The sequence below is a fragment of the Periplaneta americana genome, chromosome 4, assembly GCF_040183065.1.
Source record: "Periplaneta americana isolate PAMFEO1 chromosome 4, P.americana_PAMFEO1_priV1, whole genome shotgun sequence".
NCBI lineage: Eukaryota > Metazoa > Arthropoda > Insecta > Blattodea > Blattidae > Periplaneta > Periplaneta americana.
Window position 1 is genome coordinate 177658327 of NC_091120.1, and position 22032 is coordinate 177680358.

The window sequence follows — 22032 nt, forward strand, 5'->3', positions numbered from 1 at the left end:
GCATCTAAATACTGGACGGCCAATAATTTACGGATGAAAAATACAAACTGAAAAAAGCAAAAAAAGCTCCAATAAATATTGTTTCACAAATTAATGCGATATTCCTTTAGGCAGAGGAAGACCTGTACCGTGGCCTCCTAGGTCACCGGATTTAAATCTGGTTAGATTTGTGTCCTAGAGGTCATGTAGAAAGCCTGATTTACATTCCTGAGGCCAACACACTTCAAGAATTGCAGTTTCGGACTGAACGTGCCTTTCAGCAAATAAGGAATGATCCAGAACTGCCCGAGAGGATTCCCAGTTCACTATAGCGAAGAGCACAACGTTGCATTCAGATGCATAGACAGAATTCTGAGAACCTGCTGTAGGTAGAATTCGGTTAGGGATGTCTGCACGTCTGCTCTTAGTTAGCGAGGAATGTCAATAGAAAATGTGCATTATCTCAACAAAGGTTAATTTCCGGACCAATGTGTATTGAAGTTTTTTTTGCTTGCCTTAGTTTGTACTGTTTATCTGTAAATTATTGACCATCACTTTCGAAACACCCTGTATTTTGAAGGATAGTTAAGCAATAATCCTGCCCACTCTCAATTACATTCATATTCATGCAAATTTCCATACTGTAGAGACCCAGAGAACTGAGCCCGGGATTCGAACCTCGGACCTCCAGATCACGGAGACAGTCAATGAACACTTTTGTACATAATAAAGGGAAATTGATTTATTTATTTATTTTATTGCTAGTAAATTTAAAATGAATACAAGTTAATATAATATAATATAATATAATATAATATAATATAATATAATATAATATAATATAATATAATATAATGTAATGTAATGTAATGTAATATAATATAATATAATATAATATAATATAATATAATATAATATAAACTAGCCCACTCCTGAATGAGTAAGACTCGTGCTCAGGAGGGGATTCCAATACTAACAAAAATAAAATTGAGAGTGAATAAATTACAGATTAAAAAGCATTAAATATTTTTAAACCCAAACTATAAATCCAGTGCAAATATTTTTATTAATTTGGAGAGGATTAGTGGTTAAAATAATATTAAAATAAAATTTGTTTAGTAATCTGGGACCTTGATTCATGCTATGATAAAAAGCTGCATTGGTTTTACATTTGGGTTCAGACAAACGCAGAGAATTCATATTTTTAGTTCTATATTTATGTATATACCTTTCAAAGTTATTAAAATTTCTGTGAAAATATTTTAATAAAATAAAATAATACATTTGTTTAATGTTGAAAATTTTGAAATGTTTAAACAACAGTTCAGTTGAGTAATCTTTCTGCTTTTTTAAACAAATTTTTAATATTTTTTTCTGTTGTAAAATTAAGGGATTTATAAGTTCCACCCCTACCTATAATACCATACATAAATATAGATTGAAACAGTTAATTGACAAAGTATTTCTTAGAACAACAGAGTAATATAATGTTTTATTGCAAATATAATGAATATGATTCTTCCATTTTAAATGGCGATCAATAATTGAGCCTTTCAGAGGAGAAGTGGTGTAAGTCAAACTTGGATAATGTGGTTTAAAGTAAAAATTCTGTAAAATACAGCGCAAAGTAGCAATTCATATGACCTTCGTGCTATCCACCGACTACTAATAGTTTAAATAAATTGAATATTAATTGCTACTTTGCGCTGTATTTTACAGAATGTTTACTTTAACCTTGATTACCAATTTTTTACTTACGTCACTTCTGGTCTGAACGGCTCAATTAGTGTATACCTAAGTATTTAACCTCATTAACTTCTTTAATAACTGAACAATTGCAATTTATACCGGAATAGTCAGTATATCAATTTATCACTATGGAAATTAAGGGGGCCATGAATTAACTTAGACAAAAGATCAGAAGTATGTGAAGCTACTGTCTTCCTCCGACGAGTTTAGCGCTGGGACCTGAGGTATTCTTGCCATCGGTGCGGGGGGGTTGCAGGTAGATTCTTTTGTTGCTACAGCCAAGCCGAGCCGAGCGGAGTGGGAAGTATTAACCGTCCAAAAATATGCAGTCTTCTGTTTGTAGTGGTGTGTGAATATTTCATGTACATCTAGGCCTGTATGGTTTTGTTATTAATATATTAAATATATTGTTGCAATTTTTGCTCAAACATCTTCCTGATGTTAGCTATGTTAATATTATATGAATTACTCATATTAAATATTTTACCGTTACAAGTCATTTTCAAGGAAACATGCTATAGAAAAGTTTTTGGCTTTATTCTATTGGAATTTTAGAATATGTGTGATTGGTATCGTGAAAAACAGATTCCTATAATGTTATACGAAAATCATTTGTTGGTGATATCTTAAAATGCAAATCAAGTAGTTTCACTTCACAAGTGAGTTCAGCAGTGCAGTATATTTAAATTGATTATTTTACAAATTTAATTCAATTCTACTAGTCTTTAAATTTTATAGTATTATTCTTCTTTTCATTTATATTATTGTAGTTGTATTATGAGTTTTCTTTTTATTTATTTTATTGCATTTGTATTTATGGTGGTGTGATGGCCTTAACCTCACCAGAATGAATGAATGAATAAATAAATAAATAAATAAATAAATAAATAAATAAATAAATAAATAAATAAATAAATAAATAAATAAATAAATAAATAAATAAATAAAAATTGCTATAATACTTTCCTTCTCTGAACACATAAGTACGAATGGTTGTATCTCTATCTCGCCAAAAATACATTAGAAAAATAATAAGCATACTGCTCTCGTAAATTGGGGGAATGTTTTCAGTATGATTGTACTTCCTTCTAGACTGCCGCTGTCACTGTTCCCTCTCACTCCAGTACCGCGCTAGACTAGTCGGAACCGCATTCCTCTCAGCACTAAACTCCTCAGAGGATGACAGTAACACAGGTTCTTGCCCTCTTTAAAAATGGCTACTACAGGCTTCACGTTCCGATGCGAATTTAGCGATGTACGTAGCATAGAATTGTGCGGCCAACTTAATGTCTGAACTACGGCTGTTGTCTACCAATCCATGTGTAACAAATGGAAAGAGAAATCAAAAGAGGTTCTAGTTATAGGACCACTAACGCTTCCTTGTTTGAAAAGTGATGTAAAGGTCGGGTCACAGTTTCGGAACATTAAATCATTAAGGAGTGACATTAGCCACGAAGCTGGTACAGAGAATGCTGAGGTGTCTGGGTCGATATGAATTGTTCAGGTTTAGTTCTCTGCTAGCGTGTTTGCAACTGCCATGAATTTTATTTCTTGGTGATTTATTACGAGCAAGTTTATATCTCACTTGTTTAAACTCGTGTACCGTAACAAGCATTAGAAAGTTACCGGTATTGCATGAAGTTAACATTAAATCGCTTAAACATCCCGATTGCTACTTAAGTAGAAATGCAGGAGATATGTCGATGCATTTAAAGAAAGGTCTAAACGAAGAGACCGGCCACTGGGCAGAAGTTCAATTGGCCGACCAGTTACAGCACACCCACGTCAGCAATAAACGATGTCGTCAACATGACACATGTTTTCAATTATACGTATTGTAAATTTATCATTTGATAAAAACGGGCCTAAGGGTTTCGGTGAAATGAGGTGACTTACTGTTTTCAGGTGTGATAAAGCGGTTGAGCTAGGTATCGACAATTAACAAAGAAACCCGACATACTGCAATGTGTTCTCTGCTAGGATTACTTACTTACTTGCTTTTAAGGAACCCGGAGGTTCATTGCAGCCCTCACATAAGCCCGCCATTGGTCCCTATCCTTAGCAAGATTAACACACTCTCTATCATCATATCCCACCTCCCTCAAATCCATTTTAATATTATCTTCCCATCTACGTCTCGGCCTCCCCAAAGCTCTTTTTCTCTCCGGTATCCCAACCTAACACTCTATATGCATTTCTGGATTCGCCCATACTTGCTACATGCCCTGCCCATCTCAAACGTCTGGATTTAATGTTCCTAATTATGTCAGGTGAAGAATACAATGCGTGCAATTCTGTGTTGTGTAACTTTCTCTATTCTCCTGTAACTTCATCCCTCTTAGCCCCAAATATTTTCCTAAGCACCTTATTCTCAAACACCCTTAACCTATGTTCCTCTCTCAAAGTGAGAGTCCAAGTTTCACACCCATAAAGAACAACCGGTAATATAACTGTTTTATAAATTCTAACTTTAAGATTTTTTGTCAACAGACTGGATGATAAAAGCTTCTCAACCGAATAATTTATTTTATTTTTATTTATTTAAATTCAAATATACAGAATAAAGAAATATAATTACAAAAACAAACAAAGATAAATACAAATAAAATAATACAAGCAATATAAAAAGAAGATACAGTAGTATTAACAAAATTTGAGACCGAATGAGCAGCGCTCGTGCTCGGTCGCAGTTCAGATATAATATTAAAATAAAAAAAAAATAATAATAATATAAATAAATAAGTAAAATAAAATAGGAACTAAAATATAATTACAGCGGCAATGGAATTAAGTATATACTATAATATTAACACTAGAGAAGAATAATATCGCACGTGAAAAGTAGGATTAATATATATTTCAAAATTATAGAATACAAATATAATATAGGTTGATTAATTCATACACATAGGCTATAAATTTATTTAATCAAATTTAAGATATTAACACGTTTCTAATTTTCTTGTTATATGTTAGTGGGTTACATGTTAGAAGTTCTGGGTGTAATTTAGTTAAAGCATTGTACAACCGAGGGCCAAAATTTATGCTATGCTTTAGACCAGCAGATGTGAGACATTTAGGTTCTACTAATGTTGAATTAATATTTCGTCTTGTGTCATAATTGTGTGTCTGTACTACAAACTTATTACGATTTTTATGATAAAATTTTAACAGCGTATACTTATAAATTTGTTCAATATTAAATACATTAAATTCAGAATAAATTAATTTAGTTGGATAATCGAAACGTTTCTTCAAACAAATTTTAATTATTCGTTTTTGTAGTAAATTTAACGGACTAAGATTAATTTTTGTACTTCCACCCCAAACAATTATACCATATTGAATGATAGACTGAATAATGGCCAAATAAACATTTCGTAAAACTCTAATAGGTAAGTAGCAGCGAAGATTAACGAATTTATAAATTGTTTTACGAAGCCTCTTACAAAGATAAGTAATGTGATGAGGCCATTTTAAATTCTGATCAATAATGATACCCAGATATTTTACATACGTGGCTTCTTTCAAAGGTGGACATTTACAACTTTTGGGATCTAAACAATTTTCACTGTGTATTATTAGTCGATATTTATCGCTAAATTTTAAATTTTGAACACTGGCAGCTGTTAACGAAAAAGGAACTAAAGTTGATTTAGATATATTTAAAGAAAGGAAGTTGGAATTAAGCCATTTTTTAACAATGTTAGCACCTACATTAGCATTTCTATATACTTCCTGCCAAGAAAAACCACTGAAAATAACTACTGTATCATCCGCATATGAATATATAGATCCATTAAATGTTTCTAAATTTATATTTAGCAGATCATTAACATATATTAGAAATAAAATAGGTCCCAAAATTGTTCCTTGCGGTACACCTATATCAATATATTTGTATTCACTAAATTGATCTTCAATTTTGGTCATTTGCCTTCTGTTACTAAAATATGATTGGAATAATTTTAAAACTATACCTCTGACTCCAATAGTATGTAGTTTGTCCAAAAGTAAATTATGATTGATAGTGTCAAAAGCTTTCCGTAGATCCAAGAAAATACCCAAACATTTGTTTCCGATATCTAGTTCATTGATAATTTTTCCAGTAACATTAATAAGAGCATCATCAGTAGAAATATTATTGCGGAAACCAAACTGATTTTTAGAGAGGATTTTATGTTTTTCTAAATAATTTATTAATCTATTCTTTAAACATTTTTCAAGCAATTTGGAAAATGTTGGAAGTAAAGATATAGGTCTATAGTTATTTAAATTATTTTTATCTCCAGATTTGTATATTGGAATTACTATGGCACATTTCAAAACATCTGGGAATATACCTTGCACAAAACATAAGTTAAAAGTATGAACCATGGGTTTTAATATATATTTGATAATAATTTTGAAAGTATTATTCTTAATTCCATCTATACCAGGAGCAACATTATTTTTTAACTTTTTAACCAAAATAATAATTTCATCTTCAGTTACAGGGAAAAGAAACATGGAGGAAGCTAAATGTTCATCTTGTGTCTCATTTTGTAGAGAAGAGTTAAAATTTGACTTATTAATGTTAGAAGTAACTTTGTGTCCTATCTCTGAAAAATAATTATTAAATTCGTTTGCAATCTCTTTTCTGCAATTTAATATTTCACCCTTATCGTTTTTTAACTCCTTGATTGGCTGTTTATTTTGTACATTTACATCTGTAGCTTCATTTATAACTTGCCAGAATTTTTTAGGTTCATTTTTGTATCTATCAAATTTGGATTCATAATATTTAATTTTCGTTTTTCGAATGACAAGAGTTAACATAATAACATAATAACAGGCATTTCCCATATTTATTCTGTGTTTAATTTCCTCCCGAGTATCGTTTATATTTGTTACTGTTGCTTGCAGGTATTTGAATTTTTCCACCTCTCCAAAGGATAAATTTTCAATTTTCATATTTCCATGTCGTACAATATTCTCGTCACGAGACATAATCATATACTTTGTCTTTTCGGGATTTACTTCCAAACCTATCTCTTTACTCGCTTCAAGTAAAATTCCCGTGTTTTCCCTAATCTCTCTGCCAGGCTTAGAGTTAACAACTAACAAAGAATACCCAGAGCGCTGTCCGTCAAAAATCAAATTCGTGGCGCGGTAAGAATGCCGGCAACTTACGTTTGGCTCGCTATGTAACAACACAAAATTATATTTGTATCTTTTGTGTTTTATATTTTGTGTTTTCTGTTATTTTAATTACACGATTACACTATTTCTCATTACCAGGGAAAGGATTTATATGTAAATACATATTTACTTATAAAGCTAATATAATTTATATTTTGCATTATCTTTATGTTTCACAATGTGTAGGGTTGAAAAATCCTACTTTTATTTTCCATATTTTTCCATATTTTAGAGTTTAGTACATATTTTCGTTAATTTCCATATATTTTCCATATTTCATATAAAACAGTCCATATTATATTAGGTTTAACAATAAAACAAAACAAAATTCCATTAACTTTTAAAAATACATTTCAACAATAGAGATTTAAACACATGTTCAGTAATCCCTTTAACATCAGAGTTATTTGAAAATTAGCAGTCCTATCAACAATGGGAAAGTAAGTTACAAAACTGTATTAATTTAATTTAAAATTTTTAACAGACTTCAGTTGTGCAGCTCAACAGTTAAATGCCAGTCAGAGTACACATAGGTTCAGTTTTGTAAATCATACTATAAAGACGGTAAATATGCCAAAAGTACGTCATTCAGTCAATTTAAAATCAAAACTAACAAGTTACATTTCAGAATTTAAAGAAGATGGTTTATCAACTGACAATAAAATATTATTTTGTAATTTGTGTCAGTGTGCAGTATCATCTACACAAAAGTTCCTGGTGCAACAACACATTACAACTAGTAAACATCAGGCCAACAAACAACTAAATTCCAAGCAGAGACAATTGTTTTTAACACAACCAACAACATCGAATGTAAGATCTGAGTTTAACATCGACCTGTGCCGTTCTCTCATCTCTGCTGATATTCCTCTCTACAAACTAAAGAATAAGGTCTTCAGGGAATTCCTTGAAAAATATACTCAACATACAATCCCGGATGAGTCAACACTTAGGAAGACGTATGCTCCATCCATCTACGATGAGACAATACAGAAGATAAGAGATGAAATTAAAGATAGTTCAATTTGGGTTTCCATTGATGAGACTCCCGACAAAGAAGGTAGACTTGTTGGTAATGTAGTTATCGGTTTGTTAAGTGAACAATATTCTGAACGAATTCTTTTACATTGTGATGTTCTAGAAAAGTGCAATAACAAACTATAGTTAAACTGTTCAACGAAGCTATGGGTATCCTGTGGCCAAAGGGTATTATGTACGATAATGTGTTATTCTTTATTAGCGATGCTGCCCCTTATATGGTCAAAGCTGGACAAGCATTATCTGTTGTATATCCTAAATTGACTCATTTTACTTGTGTGGCGCATGCATTTCATCGTGTGGCAGAAGTGGTCAGAGACAATTTCCCTAAAGTAGATTTGTTGATTTCATCAGTGAAAAAAGTATTTCTCAAAGCTCCCAGTAGAGTTAACGTGTTGAAAGAAATGTACCCTGAAATTCCATTGCCACCAAAGCCAATTTTAACTAGATGGGGTACATGGCTAGAAGCAGTTGAATATTATGCCGAACATATAGACTCTATTAACAATGTTCTCCTTGTATTGGACTCTGAAGATGCAGTCTCAATTGATACTGCGAAAACAGTTACCTGTGACATAAGTGTGAAGAATGACTTAGCTCACATTCAGCATACATTTTCATGCATCATAAAAACGCTCAAAAGTCTCCAAAATAGGCACCTTTCACTATCTGAAAGTTTTGAAATTATAAATAGTACTATGGAACAACTGAATCGTGGTAGAGGTAAAGTTGCAGATGCAGTAAGAGCTAAGGTGGACACTGTACTTTCAAAAAACCCTGGATATGAAGAACTACAAAAGGTTGTTGCTGTGATGAGTGGTGAATCAACAGTGAAGATTAACTTGGACTTATCCCCAGCAGACATTGTGAAATTGAATTATGTACCAGTTACTTCTTGTGACGTCGAACGCTCTTTTAGTCAGTATAAATCTATCCTCAGAGACAATAGAAGAAGATTCACTTTTCAGCACTTGAAAGAAATGTTTGTAACCTATTGTTATGGTAACAGACAATAAAAATTGTGTTTTGTTGAAACTACATTGGAAGATAAGGTACGTCCATTATATTTTTTGTTTAGTTTGATTAAAATGTACCAATATTTAACGTACATAGTCATTTTTTTATAATTTTAAGTCCATATTTAATTCCATATTTTGGTAAAAATCCATATTTAATTCCATATTTTGGTAAAAATAACTACATATATATTTACATATTTCATATATTTTTAGTCCATATAAATCCGTTCCCTGCTCATTACTTATATAGCACATTTCAGTTGCATTCAATATTCAGTCAAAGGACAAATGTAGAGGGGATCTACACCACGCATACTTTTATTGGTACTTACACTTTGTAATAGTTTTCATCGTGAGTTTATTTTGTGTTACGAGTTGGTTATATCAGCCGATTTGGTAACGCTGGAAGAAATCGAGGACAATGGACATAAATCTTTCCTCGCGCTGTATTTTATCCGAACAAACACATACTGCTGGGAACAATGGTAATGGCGGTCGTAAAGCGTTTTATTCGGACATTACGGCTGATATCTGCTGCTACCTTCCATTCAAGTAGTGGACGTGGGTAACAGTTGAATGTGCCGTTCGCGATAGAAGACAAATGACTGGAGATTAACAAATGCAACGGAGGGAATTCATTTGTCGCAGATACGGGAACAAGGAATAAGCGACAATAGGAAGCAAGGAATCAGACAAGGAAAGAAACAACAAGGCACAGGAAAAAGGATAGACAAAGAAGGGGAGAGAGAAGAAAGGAATAATAGCAGAAAAGAAATAGCGGAAGAAAACAACTAAAAAGAGAGAAAAAGTCCGAAAGAGTAACATACGAACAAGAGAGGTTAGAGAAGAAATAACAGGAGACAAAATACATGAAAAAAGAAGATAAGAAGGAAAGAAAGAAAGAAAGAAAGAAAGAAAGAAAGAAAGGAGGAGAGCGAAAAATGAAGAGAAAGATATTGGAAGATGAAAGAGAATTAGAGCGAATGAATAAATGAATGAATGTATGAACGAATGAATGAATGAATGAATGAAACATACAGGTAGAACAGTAAGCAATGACATTAATTACCGGGGCGTGACGTCAGTAAACTGCAGCAATGGCTTTTATTGTAGGCTATCGTATACAGTATACTCTACTACAACCACGAGAAAGTCTCAGAGGAATGAGACGCAGCGGGGTAATGCTGCGAATGAATGTTGATGTCATGAGATGTCATAAGGTCACACACGTGAGTACTCGTATCTCTATTGGCTAACTCTCACAGCACAAACGATAACATTGATGCACACATATTTATACTACCCTAGTTACAGGAAATAACATATGCAGGAGAGCGCATGGGTTTTTAAACTGACGTTATAACGATAAAATTATCTATCTACTTCGCTCCAATAGATGACGCAATAGTAAGCACATTCCTTTCAAGGTTAATCTCCTGGTGGGAGAACAGTAGGTGAATCTATGTACCGTATGTATGTATGTATGTATGTATGTATGTATGTATGTATGTATGTATGTATGTATGTATGTATGTATGGTGGTAGAAATTAGTAGAAATATAATTTTATTTAATAACTTTCCGCGGTTGTAATTTTCCTAAAATTCAGACGTAGCTTTAACAGCGTATAAGCCATGGTTATAGGCTCGAGTCCAAGCTAGGGCAGGGATGTTCCCCAATTGTAAATGCGATGGATTATGTGAAGTCCTGAATTCGAGTCGATTATAGTTGCCAACTCCAGGAGACGTAAATTCAGGCACATTTCATTTCTTTACAAATGACTTTTGAGGAACCTGGATGTTCATTCCCGCTCTCAATCAAGTCCCTAGTATCATATCCCACCTCCCTCAAATCCATTTTAATATTATCCTCCCATCTACGCCTTGGCCTCCCCAAAGCTCTTTTCCCTTCAGGTCTTCCAACTAACACTCTATATGCATTGCTAGAGTCACCCATACGTGCTACATGCCCTGTCCATCTCAAACGTCTAGATTTAATGTTCCTCATTAATTCAGGACACATCTATTAAAAGTAAATGTACACTGAAAAAACTTTAGAATTGTATTAATATTTGGTTGAATGTTAAAATAGATGGCATAACAGTCTTAAGGATTTAAAAATACAGGATTGGTATACATGTTACTAGACTCGCTACATTAACATTATAGTTTAAAAGAATGCTTACTGCTTCCTTTGTTTTGTTTAATAGTTCTTTGTTTGCAAAAAGAAAATAAAAAAAATCTCTACAAAACACATTACAGTTCGTCTTTACTAAGAGTTGTGATAGCCGATTCCTCTCGTTAGTCCAGAAATTTTTCGTTTCGTTCCGAATTAGCATTGCTAATCCTATTGCATGAGCAAGTATATGTTCAGCCATTTTATTTAAGTTTGACACACTATGGCCCGATTGTATAAACCATTTAATCTTAGATCAGAGGTTAAACTGATCATTGTTCTAGCTGAACTTGGAATTTTGTGTTGTATAAAGTCTAATCTGAGATTAATTTGTCTCAAACTAAAGTCAACTTTGACTGAAGAAATTTCTCCGATTAAGTTAGATGATCCTAGTTCAGTTATTTCTTTTCTGTTTGAAATATACGAGTGACAGATTGTGCAAATAAAATATCCATTATTATTATTATTATTATTATTATTATTATTATTAATATTAGGCTAATAGGTATGGTAGGTACATTTATATATATATATATATATATATATATATATTTTCAATGCCTTACCTTAATACACAAACAATCTTATATTTTATAAAGCTCTATCGTGTTCAGCAGTATCAAATAACATAGCCTATATTATATTAATGTTCATAACAACAATTAATTATTAATGGATATGACAGGTACATTCATAAATTTTCAATTAACTGTATTACTAAACGAAAATTGTCGTTTTATAAAGCTTTATTATGTTTAGCAGTATCAAACACCATAACATGATAACAACTCGGAGAACAGTAACCTTCTTCTTATTGTCCCCATTATTTACATTACACAAAACAAACCAGGATCTCCAACAGAGTGTACGGAAAGTCGCCAAGAAGTAGTTATAAAGTCACTTGATTTCTCATTATCAACAAAGAAAGATTAAATTTCGTCACTATGGGATAATCAAAAGGTCGCTAAATCCCTATTTAAGCAATATAAAAGTTAAAAGAAATTGTTGTTGAAAAAGAGTTAAAGTCGCTGGATTGGCAACACTGAACAAACCTGTACAACATGGTCCGCGCATCACATACTTCACCTGTTTATGCGATGTTGCCAAATCCTTTTCACGTGAACTTAGATTGCATTTGAACCAAGGTAATTTGATCGCAGAAAAGTTTTATACAATAGAAGAAGTGTCTGAACTAGGTTCACTTTCCGATCTCCGATCAAAGTTGATCTTTTGTCTTTTATGACATTTTAGAATATGAAATCACAATTCCGGACATTTAGCGTCCTGAAAGCAATTTAATTTCCTTTCTGCAAAGACAACTGATTTCCTGACAATCCGAAAAAATTCCGGACGGTTGGCAACCCCAGTGCCGATCCACCACCATGGGAATCCACCTGTACTACTAGCAATGAGCTAGAAGCTAGCTCGTTGACTACTAGTACACAGTATAAGAAGAATCAGTAGGGACAAATCTTGTCGGCACCTTTGACGTTGTTAGTACTAAATTCAAGCTCAGTAAGGTCTAGTTCTCAATGAATCCAACTATGTCGCTAGTATCAAACCACTATCAAAATATTAGTAAAATATTTATTTATTTATTTTATTGGTCAGTAATACTAATAATTTTGTATGCATATTACCTATCATTAATATTATGTCGCTAGCAAGTCAAAATACTTATATCCATTGTTGACGTTCATGTTCGCACTTCACCGCAACAGACGCCATGATGTATTATGTTGTACTTGGATCAATTTTACCAACATAAGCCTCAAACAGTGATTTGAACGTTTGCGTCAATTAGTGAATATTTTCATGATGATTGCATATGGGAGTAATTATTATTATTATGGTTATATTGCCATTCCTTTGCCTCATGTCTTTAAAATTATTAAAAGATGTTTTCAGTTAATATTAAATTATGCCAGACCTGTCGTACATGGAGATCCATCTGGTGGAGGTTCCAGATAATACACCCGGTTTCGTGACATGCGCACTCAGAATTTGTTCCCACGAAATGGCTTAGGTGTCTTTACTGTATGTTCTCTATACTCAGTGGCGGCTGATTGACTGAGGCAAGTGAGGCCGGGCCTCAGTTACTTGGCTTAACTGAAATCAAATTTTGTGTTTTTATATAATGTATTAGTTATTTGAATGAAGCATATATCGCTGTAGAAGTATTTGAAAACTTTGATGTATATAGACCTGTTTTGCAGTAAAATTTCTTCCTGAGGCCAGAATCGTTCGTGCCGGGTCTGGCCTAATGCATTTCATGTCCTTTCGCGGGCTTTGAGTTTACGCTTAAAACGTTGTAGCTGAGGCACAACTCGTCTGGCCTGGTCAGGTTTCACTCCTCCCATCCATGGGCCGGCCTCAAGGGTAGAGTGGGGTGGGAATAGCAGTGGTGACTTGTCTTCCTAACTAGGCCATAAATAACAAAATTCCAGCTCTTTGGCAGGCAGAGACCCACTCGATTCTCTCCCCTTATGTCTCAGTTTATGACATAAGCGAGGGTGTTCTACTATTGTACTTCGTAGTACAGTAGTGAATCTGGGCCAATGTTGTTATGTATTTTGGGAAAATATAAACAGAAACAAATGAGAGAAATAATGCTGGTGCAGTTAATTCATTGTTAGAGTGTCCTTTTTCGAGAAGAAATAATACTAAAAGAAAGGAAGTTTTAAATAAAGAGAGAGACTACCGAGATACCTACGACATCGCTGATAATTTTTCTGACATATAATCTTAAAACGCGAGTTTCTATTGCATCCTGGTATGGGCAGCATAAATGGTTATGTGGTAATGTGATGCAAATTAAACTTCTCTTGGCCTTGTTTGTTGCTGTCAAAGGAAAAAAATAAAAAGAAAAGAAAGAAAGGGGAATTTAACACATAACATGGGATGCTTCATCACACTGAAACAATTACTGAAACTCAGAGCATAACAGGTTATTTGGTGAGTGAAATTATTATTTTTCATTGATAGTAATAAGAATAGACTAATAATAGTAATAATAATAATAATAATAATAATAATAATAATAATAATAATAACTATAATAATAATAATAATAATTATAATAATAATACAGTAATAATGATATTAATAATATAATAACAAGAATAATTAATATCATAAACAAACATGTCCTATCAGAGGCACTTAAACTAGTTGCATCTGGCCTCACTGAGGTTTTTGATCACCGGCCGCTACTGTCTATACTGTGACTAGTATGTCTGATCGAGAAAGAAAGACCCACGATAAGGAGTCGTAAGAAAGGCTGTAAGTGCCGTGGTGAAGCAGGTAGTCAACAACACAGACCGGAACAAGGTCGTTGAGTGATTTGAGATGCTAAAGAGAAGATGCTAAGAAGGACAGAGGTGCCACGCTAGGTGCTGGTAAGTGTGCCAGCAGCACCCCGCGCACGCGCCAACTGGGGCAGAAAGCTACACCACATATCTAGAGATAAGCAAAGTAGGCAGGCGGATTTCTCCACTACTTTCCACTCACGGCAACCCCCCTCTCTTGCCCAGTGGCACAAGAACACCGTGACTAATGCTGCCAACCCATTCGCGCATTAGAATGCATTATCTAGTTATCTAGACCTTACACCACTCAAGTGCTGTAGAGATTCGACGCCAAACATGCATACTTTAAGATAGATGTGACATAACAACTCTTTCACAGTGTATTATTTAATGTGACCTTTAAGGGGACCAGTCTTTAAAACAGTGATCTTTAACGTACTGTGAATTTAATAATTGCATCCACTAGAGAATTGTTAAACTGTTCATATCGGATCGTACGCTTGAATCATGCATATTCAGGGATCTAGATAGGAGATAAATATATAAAAATAATAGTTATAAGTTTATCAGCTTGTGACGCAGGCAGTCCGGGTTTCAACATCCGTATAAATACGTCTTACGTCTCACTAGGTATGGCGATGTATTATTTATTTATTTATTTATTTATTTAGTCTGATAGGATTAATACGATGAAAGAGTAATGGAACGGAGAAAAATTCTCTCCGGCGCCGGGATTTGAACCCGGGTTTTCAGTTCTACGTGCTGATGCTTTATCCACTAAGCCACACCGGATACCCACCCCGGCGTCGGACAGAATCGTCTCAGATTAAGTTCCAACTCTTGGGTTCCCTCTAGTGGCCGCCCTCTGCACTACGTCATAGATGTCTATGAACGTAGGACTGAAGTCCACACATGTGCTGAGGTGCACTCGTTATGAGTGACTAGTTGGCCGGGATCCGACGGAATAAGCGCCGTCTTAAATCACGAAGTGATTTACGCATATCATATATATTATTTTATGCTCGACCATGCCGAAATGTAGTAATTATACACCTGGTAGCAGATCTTTAATACATGTCATTAAAGTACACCTACTCATTAAAGGTCAGGTCTTCCAGCCAATGACGACTCAGGTTACAACTGTTCAGCCAATGACAGGTCAGCTTTCTACCGTTATAAATCCGCAAGTATCGATTATTCTCGGATAATATGCAATCGAAAGAGAATTAGCGAAAAGTCACGGAGGCTGGAAATCCAATACTGTCGCAGAAGGTTATGTTCTGTTACTATAATAATATTCAAATAAATTCAATTTGTCATCTCGTTTTTCAATGTCTAATTTAATTTCAATGTTATCTCTGTAGGTTCTTATGGCCTAGCAAGGTCAATGTGAACATCTGTTCCTCGGAAAAAATCAATACTTTCGCGTCTGCGCACATCTCACAACATATGGGACATTGGTCAAGGTCAGATACAAAGATAATTAATAATATAAAGTTAGAAATATAGTCGAGCATAAAAAGTCGTATGAAACTCGCCTACAATGGTAATTAAGAAGCTCGTATGAAAATTACGAAACTCGCTTGCGCTCGTTTCATAAATATCCATACTCGCTTCTTAATTACCTTCATTATAGGCTCGTTGCATAATGTACTATTAATGTACCGAAGTACATATGATATTTCCATGCAGATATTCTGCGTCAAACTTAAACTGAGACAATTCTGTCCGACGCCGGGGTGGGTATCCGGTGTGGCTTAGTGGATAAAGCATCAGCATGTAGAGCTGAAAACCCGGGTTCAAATCCCGGCGCCGGAGAGAATTTTTCTCCGTTCCATTACTCTTTCATCGTATGATGACGCAGAATATCTGCATGGAAATATCATATGTACTTCGGTACATTAAAATAATATATATGATAGGATTAAGCCCATAAGGCCTTCTCTTCCATCCTACCAGAGAGCACATATAAATACAAAAAAGAAATACAGATGCTGATGAAAATAATACAAATTAAATTAAAGCTCTATAGAGGTCAACGAGGTCAACAAGGTCAACAGAAAACTATAGAGCTCTCATCGATCTAATACAAGAAAAAAAGAAAGAAAACAGAGATAGCAATGATAATAATAATAATAATAATAATAATAATAATAATAATAATAATAATAATAATAAATATATTACATATTAATTGTCAATTTCACAACAGCATAGTTACAATATTTATTATATGTCATGGGTTAAGCCGAAGTTGCGCAACCTGGACAGTTGTTCAACAAGCAATTACATGAACTAGAATGTGATTTTTTAATTTCAATTTGAATTTTGATATTGCCCGACAGTCTCTGACATGGTCAAGGAGAGAATTTCAGACTTGTGGAGTCGATATGCTGAAAGGTGATGAGTAGAAGGAATAGAGAGAAATTACATGTTCCGGGTTCGAGGTAGTGAAAGGCAAACTAAATGAGATGGTAGGTAAGAGGGTGTGGAGGTGTGGATGATTTTAAATAGTAATAAGAGGGAGTTGAAGAATCTTCTTTCTTTAAGTGGATTCTAAGACAACAATTCTAGTGACGGTGTTACATGATCGAATTTTCTAATGTTACAAACGAATCGAACGCAGATATTGTGAACACGCTGTAGTCTATGGGCAAGATCAGTATTTAGATTCGTGAATAGTGAATCGCAATAATCGAAGTGGGGCATCACTAAAGTTTGGATCAGGTTCTTTTTAAGGCTGAGAGGTAAAACGTTGGTTAAGGAGGGAATGAATTATGGAAAAAGTTCTCTTACATATGTAGGTCACTTGACTTTGAAAATTTAAATTTGAATCTAAATATACTCCTAATTTTTTTACTGTCTTACTATATGTAATTGTGGTATTATTTATTTTTGTATTTGATACAGTGGCTAGATCTATTTTGTTTAATGCTCGTTGGTGGCCCATTATTATGTGTACCTTAGGAACTGACTGTCACATAAAAATGAAAACCCTTCGGCCGCTACAGGGAATACAGAAAGGATAACAAGGGAAATACACGAGAACAAGGGGAATGCAAGGAGAACAAGTGAAATACAACGAGAACAAGGGGAATGCAAGGAGAACAAGTGATATACAACGAGAACAAGGGGAATGCAAGGAGAACAAGTGAAATACAACGAGAACAAGGGGAATGCAAGGAGAACAAGTGAAATACAACGAGAACAAGGGGAATGCAAGGAGAACAAGTGAAATACAACGAGAACAAGGGGAATGCAAGGAGAACAAGTGAAATACAAGAGAGAACAAGGGGAATGCAAGGAGAACAAGTGAAATACAACGAGAACAAGGGGAATGCAAGGAGAACAAGTGAAATACAACGAGAACAAGGGGAATGCAAGGAGAGCAAGTGAAATACAACGAGAACAAGGGGAATGCAAGGAGAACAAGTGAAATACAACGAGAACAAGTGAAATACAACGAGAACAAGGGGAATGCAAGGAGAACAAGTGAAATACAACGAGAACAAGGGGAATGCAAGGAGAACAAGTGAAATACAACGAGAACAATGGGAATGCAAGGAGAACAAGTGAAATACAACGAAAACAAGGGGAATGCAAGGAGAACAAGTGAAATACAACGAGAACAAGTGAAATACAACGAGAACAAGGGGAATGCAAGGAGAACAAGTGAAATACAACGAAAACAAGGGGAATGCAAGGAGAACAAGTGAAATACAACGAGAACAAGGGGAATGCAAGGAGAACAAGTGAAATACAACGAGAACAAGGGGAATGCAAGGAGAGCAAGTGAAATACAACGAGAACAAGGGGAATGCAAGGAGAACAAGTGAAATGCAAGGAGAACAAGTGAAATACAACGAGAACAAGTGAAATACAACGAGAACAAGGGGAATGCAAGGAGAACAAGTGAAATACAACGAGAACAAGGGGAATGCAAGGAGAACAAGTGAAATACAAGGAGAACAAAGGGAATGCAAGGAGAACAAGTGAAATACAACGAGAACAAGGGGAATGCAAGGAGAACAAGTGAAATACAAGAGAAGAAGAGGAATGCAAGGAGAACAAGTGAAATACAAGGAGAACAAGGGAACGCGAGAACAAGTGAAATACGAGAACAAGGTAATGCAAGGAGAACAAGTGAAATACGAGAACAAAGGGAATGCAAGGAGAACAAGTGAAATACAAGGAGAACAAAGGGAATGCAAGGAGAACAAGTGAAATACAACGAAAACAAGGGGAATGCAAGGAGAACAAGTGAAATACAACAAGAACAAGGGGAATGCAAGGAGAACAAGTGAAATACAAGGAGAACTAGGGTAATGCAAGGTGAACAAGTGAAATACAACGAGAACAAGGGGAATGCAAGGAGAACAAGTGAAATACAACGAGAACAAGGGGAATGCAAGGAGAACAAGTGAAATACAACGAGAACAAGGGGAATGCAAGGAGAACAAGTGAAATACAATGAGAACAATGGGAATGCAAGGAGAACAATTGAAATACAACGAGAACAAGGGGAATGCAAGGAGAACAAGTGAGATACAACGAGAACAAGGGGAATGCAAGGAGAACAAGTGAAATACAACGAGAACAAGGGGAATGCAAGGAGAACAAGCGAAATTCAACGAGAACAAGGGGAATGCAAGGACAACAAATGAAATACAACGAGAACAAGGGGAATGCAAGGAGAACAAGTGAAATACAAGGAGAACAAGGGGAATACAAGAAGAACAATGGGGACGAATGAAAAACAAGAAGAACAAAGGGAAGACAAGGTGAACAAGGGGAAAGCAAGGAGAGCAAGGGACGTACAAGAAGAACAAGGGGATTGCAAGGAGAAAAAAAGGGAATATAAGAACAAGGGGAATATAAGGAGAATAGATTATATATGGAGAACAAAGGGAATACAAGCACTCGGAGAAAAGGAGGAAGGCAAGGACAAGGGGAAGATGAGGACAAGAGGAAGACAGAGAGTAGGCCTGCAAGGGGAATAGATGGAGAACAGGGGAATACAAGGAGAACAAGAGGACTGCAAGAATAACTAGGGGAAGTCAAGGTGAACATGGAAAATACAAGGAGAACAAGGGTAGTTACGAGAACGCAGGAACTAGAAGTACATCTAGGGGAATACAATAAGTGTAAGAGGAATACAAGGTGAACAAGAGGAATACAAGGACTATTGTTCATGCAGATTCGTCGGTTGCAATAGGAGACCAGTACTCTCGCATCCACACGTAAATCTACGTAAATATGTTCAGCATAGTAAAGTACCACGACTTATTAAATCAGTAAATCGTCTGTCTTTGGTTGACACTGCAAACAACTCTATGACCTAAAATAAGTGCCAGAAGCTCACATCCAAAATTAAATACAGGATAGACATTTCGTTTTATTGCCTTTCGTAGCAACACTACACAAATTTCTAATGTTTTTGTATTACCGTGAATTATTCAGAGCTGGTACGAGATTAGCTGCGGTACACCTTCGTGAATTACTCTGCATAAGATTCAAACCGGAGACCCCACACATTAGACCGTGACGTTCTCCCCTGAGGTCGGGTCTCGCCCGTGTTATTGTTCTACGTGTCTCCAGCCGAACCTTCGATTGTAGTTTTAAACAACTTTCACAAGCGACGAGGCATCAAAAACACCAGAACAAAGAAAGTAAATTGTTTTCTTCTATACTTGGAAATAACACTTATCCATGCATGAGGTAATCCTCTAGCCACAGATATTAGTTATTCCTGAGAAATCGCGTCGAAAACCTACACATATGCATTATTAATACGCGTTGAACTATCGGATTTTCTTTGGCATGTGAAAAGAGGAGGCAGTCATGCATTTAAGACTGAATTACAAAAGAAATTACGACGCCTCCTTTCTATGAATATTTGTACTTTCATTTCAACTGAATTGTGAATAAATGACTGAAAATCTTCTTCAACGCGATAGATCATAAGAAGCAATAATTGCAGTTCATTTTTTTAAATTGTGAAATGAAACATTTTCCAGGTACAATACGAGCTGAATTTTGTGAAACAAAATTCTGTAACGGACGATTTAAAAGCGCTTTGCGTGTTGTTGCTACTAGTTTATCTATGTTGCTATGTTACGACGTAAATAAAGTAGTTGGTGTTTGTGGTTTTCAGTCCATAAACTAGTAAGAATGGGGCTGCTGCAGGGCAGTGCGTCTTCTGTGTAGTGTTGTGACGTTATACAGTCCAAACCAGTGACTGAAATTACCTTACATTGTTGAAAAGTATTTCACAATAAAATATGCCGAAATCAGAGGATGAACAAAGGAGAATGTGGCGTGAAAGAAAGCGTGCAAATGAACCGCCAAAAACTGGGATAAAAACGAAAAAGAGTAGACTGGCACCTGTGACAAAATGCAGAACGAGGAAGAAAAAGGCATTTTATAACCTTTCTTTTGCAATTCAGCTACAAAGTGTCAATGATTTAATGAATCAACGAGTGCAATGTCTGATCGAACTGCTGTCAGTGAAGAGATTTAGAATTAAATTGTAGCTCACCATACAAAAATTTTAAATAAAATAAAAATTCTCATCAAATATTTGAAAATCAATTTACAAACAATCAATCTGGTTTCGTGTGCTTTATTTTCCATGTTTTATTTAGTTATCATTAGAGACCGGATATTAAAGAGAATCCTTTTTTTTATTTCAACACGAAACATGAAATAATTAATTACGATGTTCAAAACTATCTCCCACCGAAAAAATTATGTGGTTTTGACTTCCCTTTTATCCCTTTTTTAGTCCATATTCCATTTCCCCCCGCTTTTTTTAACATCTCTTATTTTGGTCCTTTTTTGACAGAATATCGCAAACTTTTAGATAATTTTCCTATATTTTTTCGATAGGCCTATAACTTCCTGAGCAAGCAAAAATAAATACTGTTCTTCTTCTGATTCCAGACATTGAAAAACTAATGAAGTGTGCCGATTTAGAGTTCAGGATAAAATGAAAATTTTCACCTTTGGTTTCAGTTGATGTTGAGCGATCATTTCCTGTTTATACAGACATTTGTATTCAAAGAGGCAGAATCATTGAAACATATTGAAATGTTGAATGTGATCAAATACAACATTTCCTTATATTGTGAAGCGATAAATATAAGCTTGTGTGTGCCATGAGTATCCATGAATGTGCTAAAGTGTGTTTTCAATTAAAATAGCACCTTTTTGAGGGAGTAATATAGTCCTTTTTGAAGTCCTTTTTTGATTATATCAAATACAACACTTTCCTTATGTTATGAAGAGATAAATGTAAGATTGTGTGTCCAATGTGTATCCATGAATGTGTTGAAGTGTGTTTCAATTAAAATAGAAATCTATTGAGGGAGTAATATAGTTATTTTTGAAGTCCTTTTTTGACTCTATCAAATACAGCACTTTCCTTATGTTGTGAAGAGATAAATGTAAGATTTTGTGTGCTATGTGTATCCATGAATGTGCTGAAGTGTGTTTCAATTAAAATAGCAACCTTTTGAGGGAGTAATATAGTTATTTTTGAAGTCCTTTTTTGACTTTATCAAATACAACACTTTCCTTATGTTG

General features: G+C 34.7%; 1 protein-coding gene and 1 non-coding gene across 5 annotated transcripts in view; one reads left to right on the top strand and one right to left on the bottom strand.

The window, feature by feature from the left end:
• The window catches only part of LOC138698483 (uncharacterized), an 883962-nt gene that overhangs the window by 344250 nt on the left and 517680 nt on the right, over positions 1-22032 (bottom strand). The gene's annotated exons all lie outside the window — the stretch shown is intronic.
• On the top strand, positions 16195-16266 carry TRNAY-GUA (transfer RNA tyrosine (anticodon GUA)). The gene has a single exon. It is a non-coding gene; the product is annotated as a tRNA-Tyr (tRNA).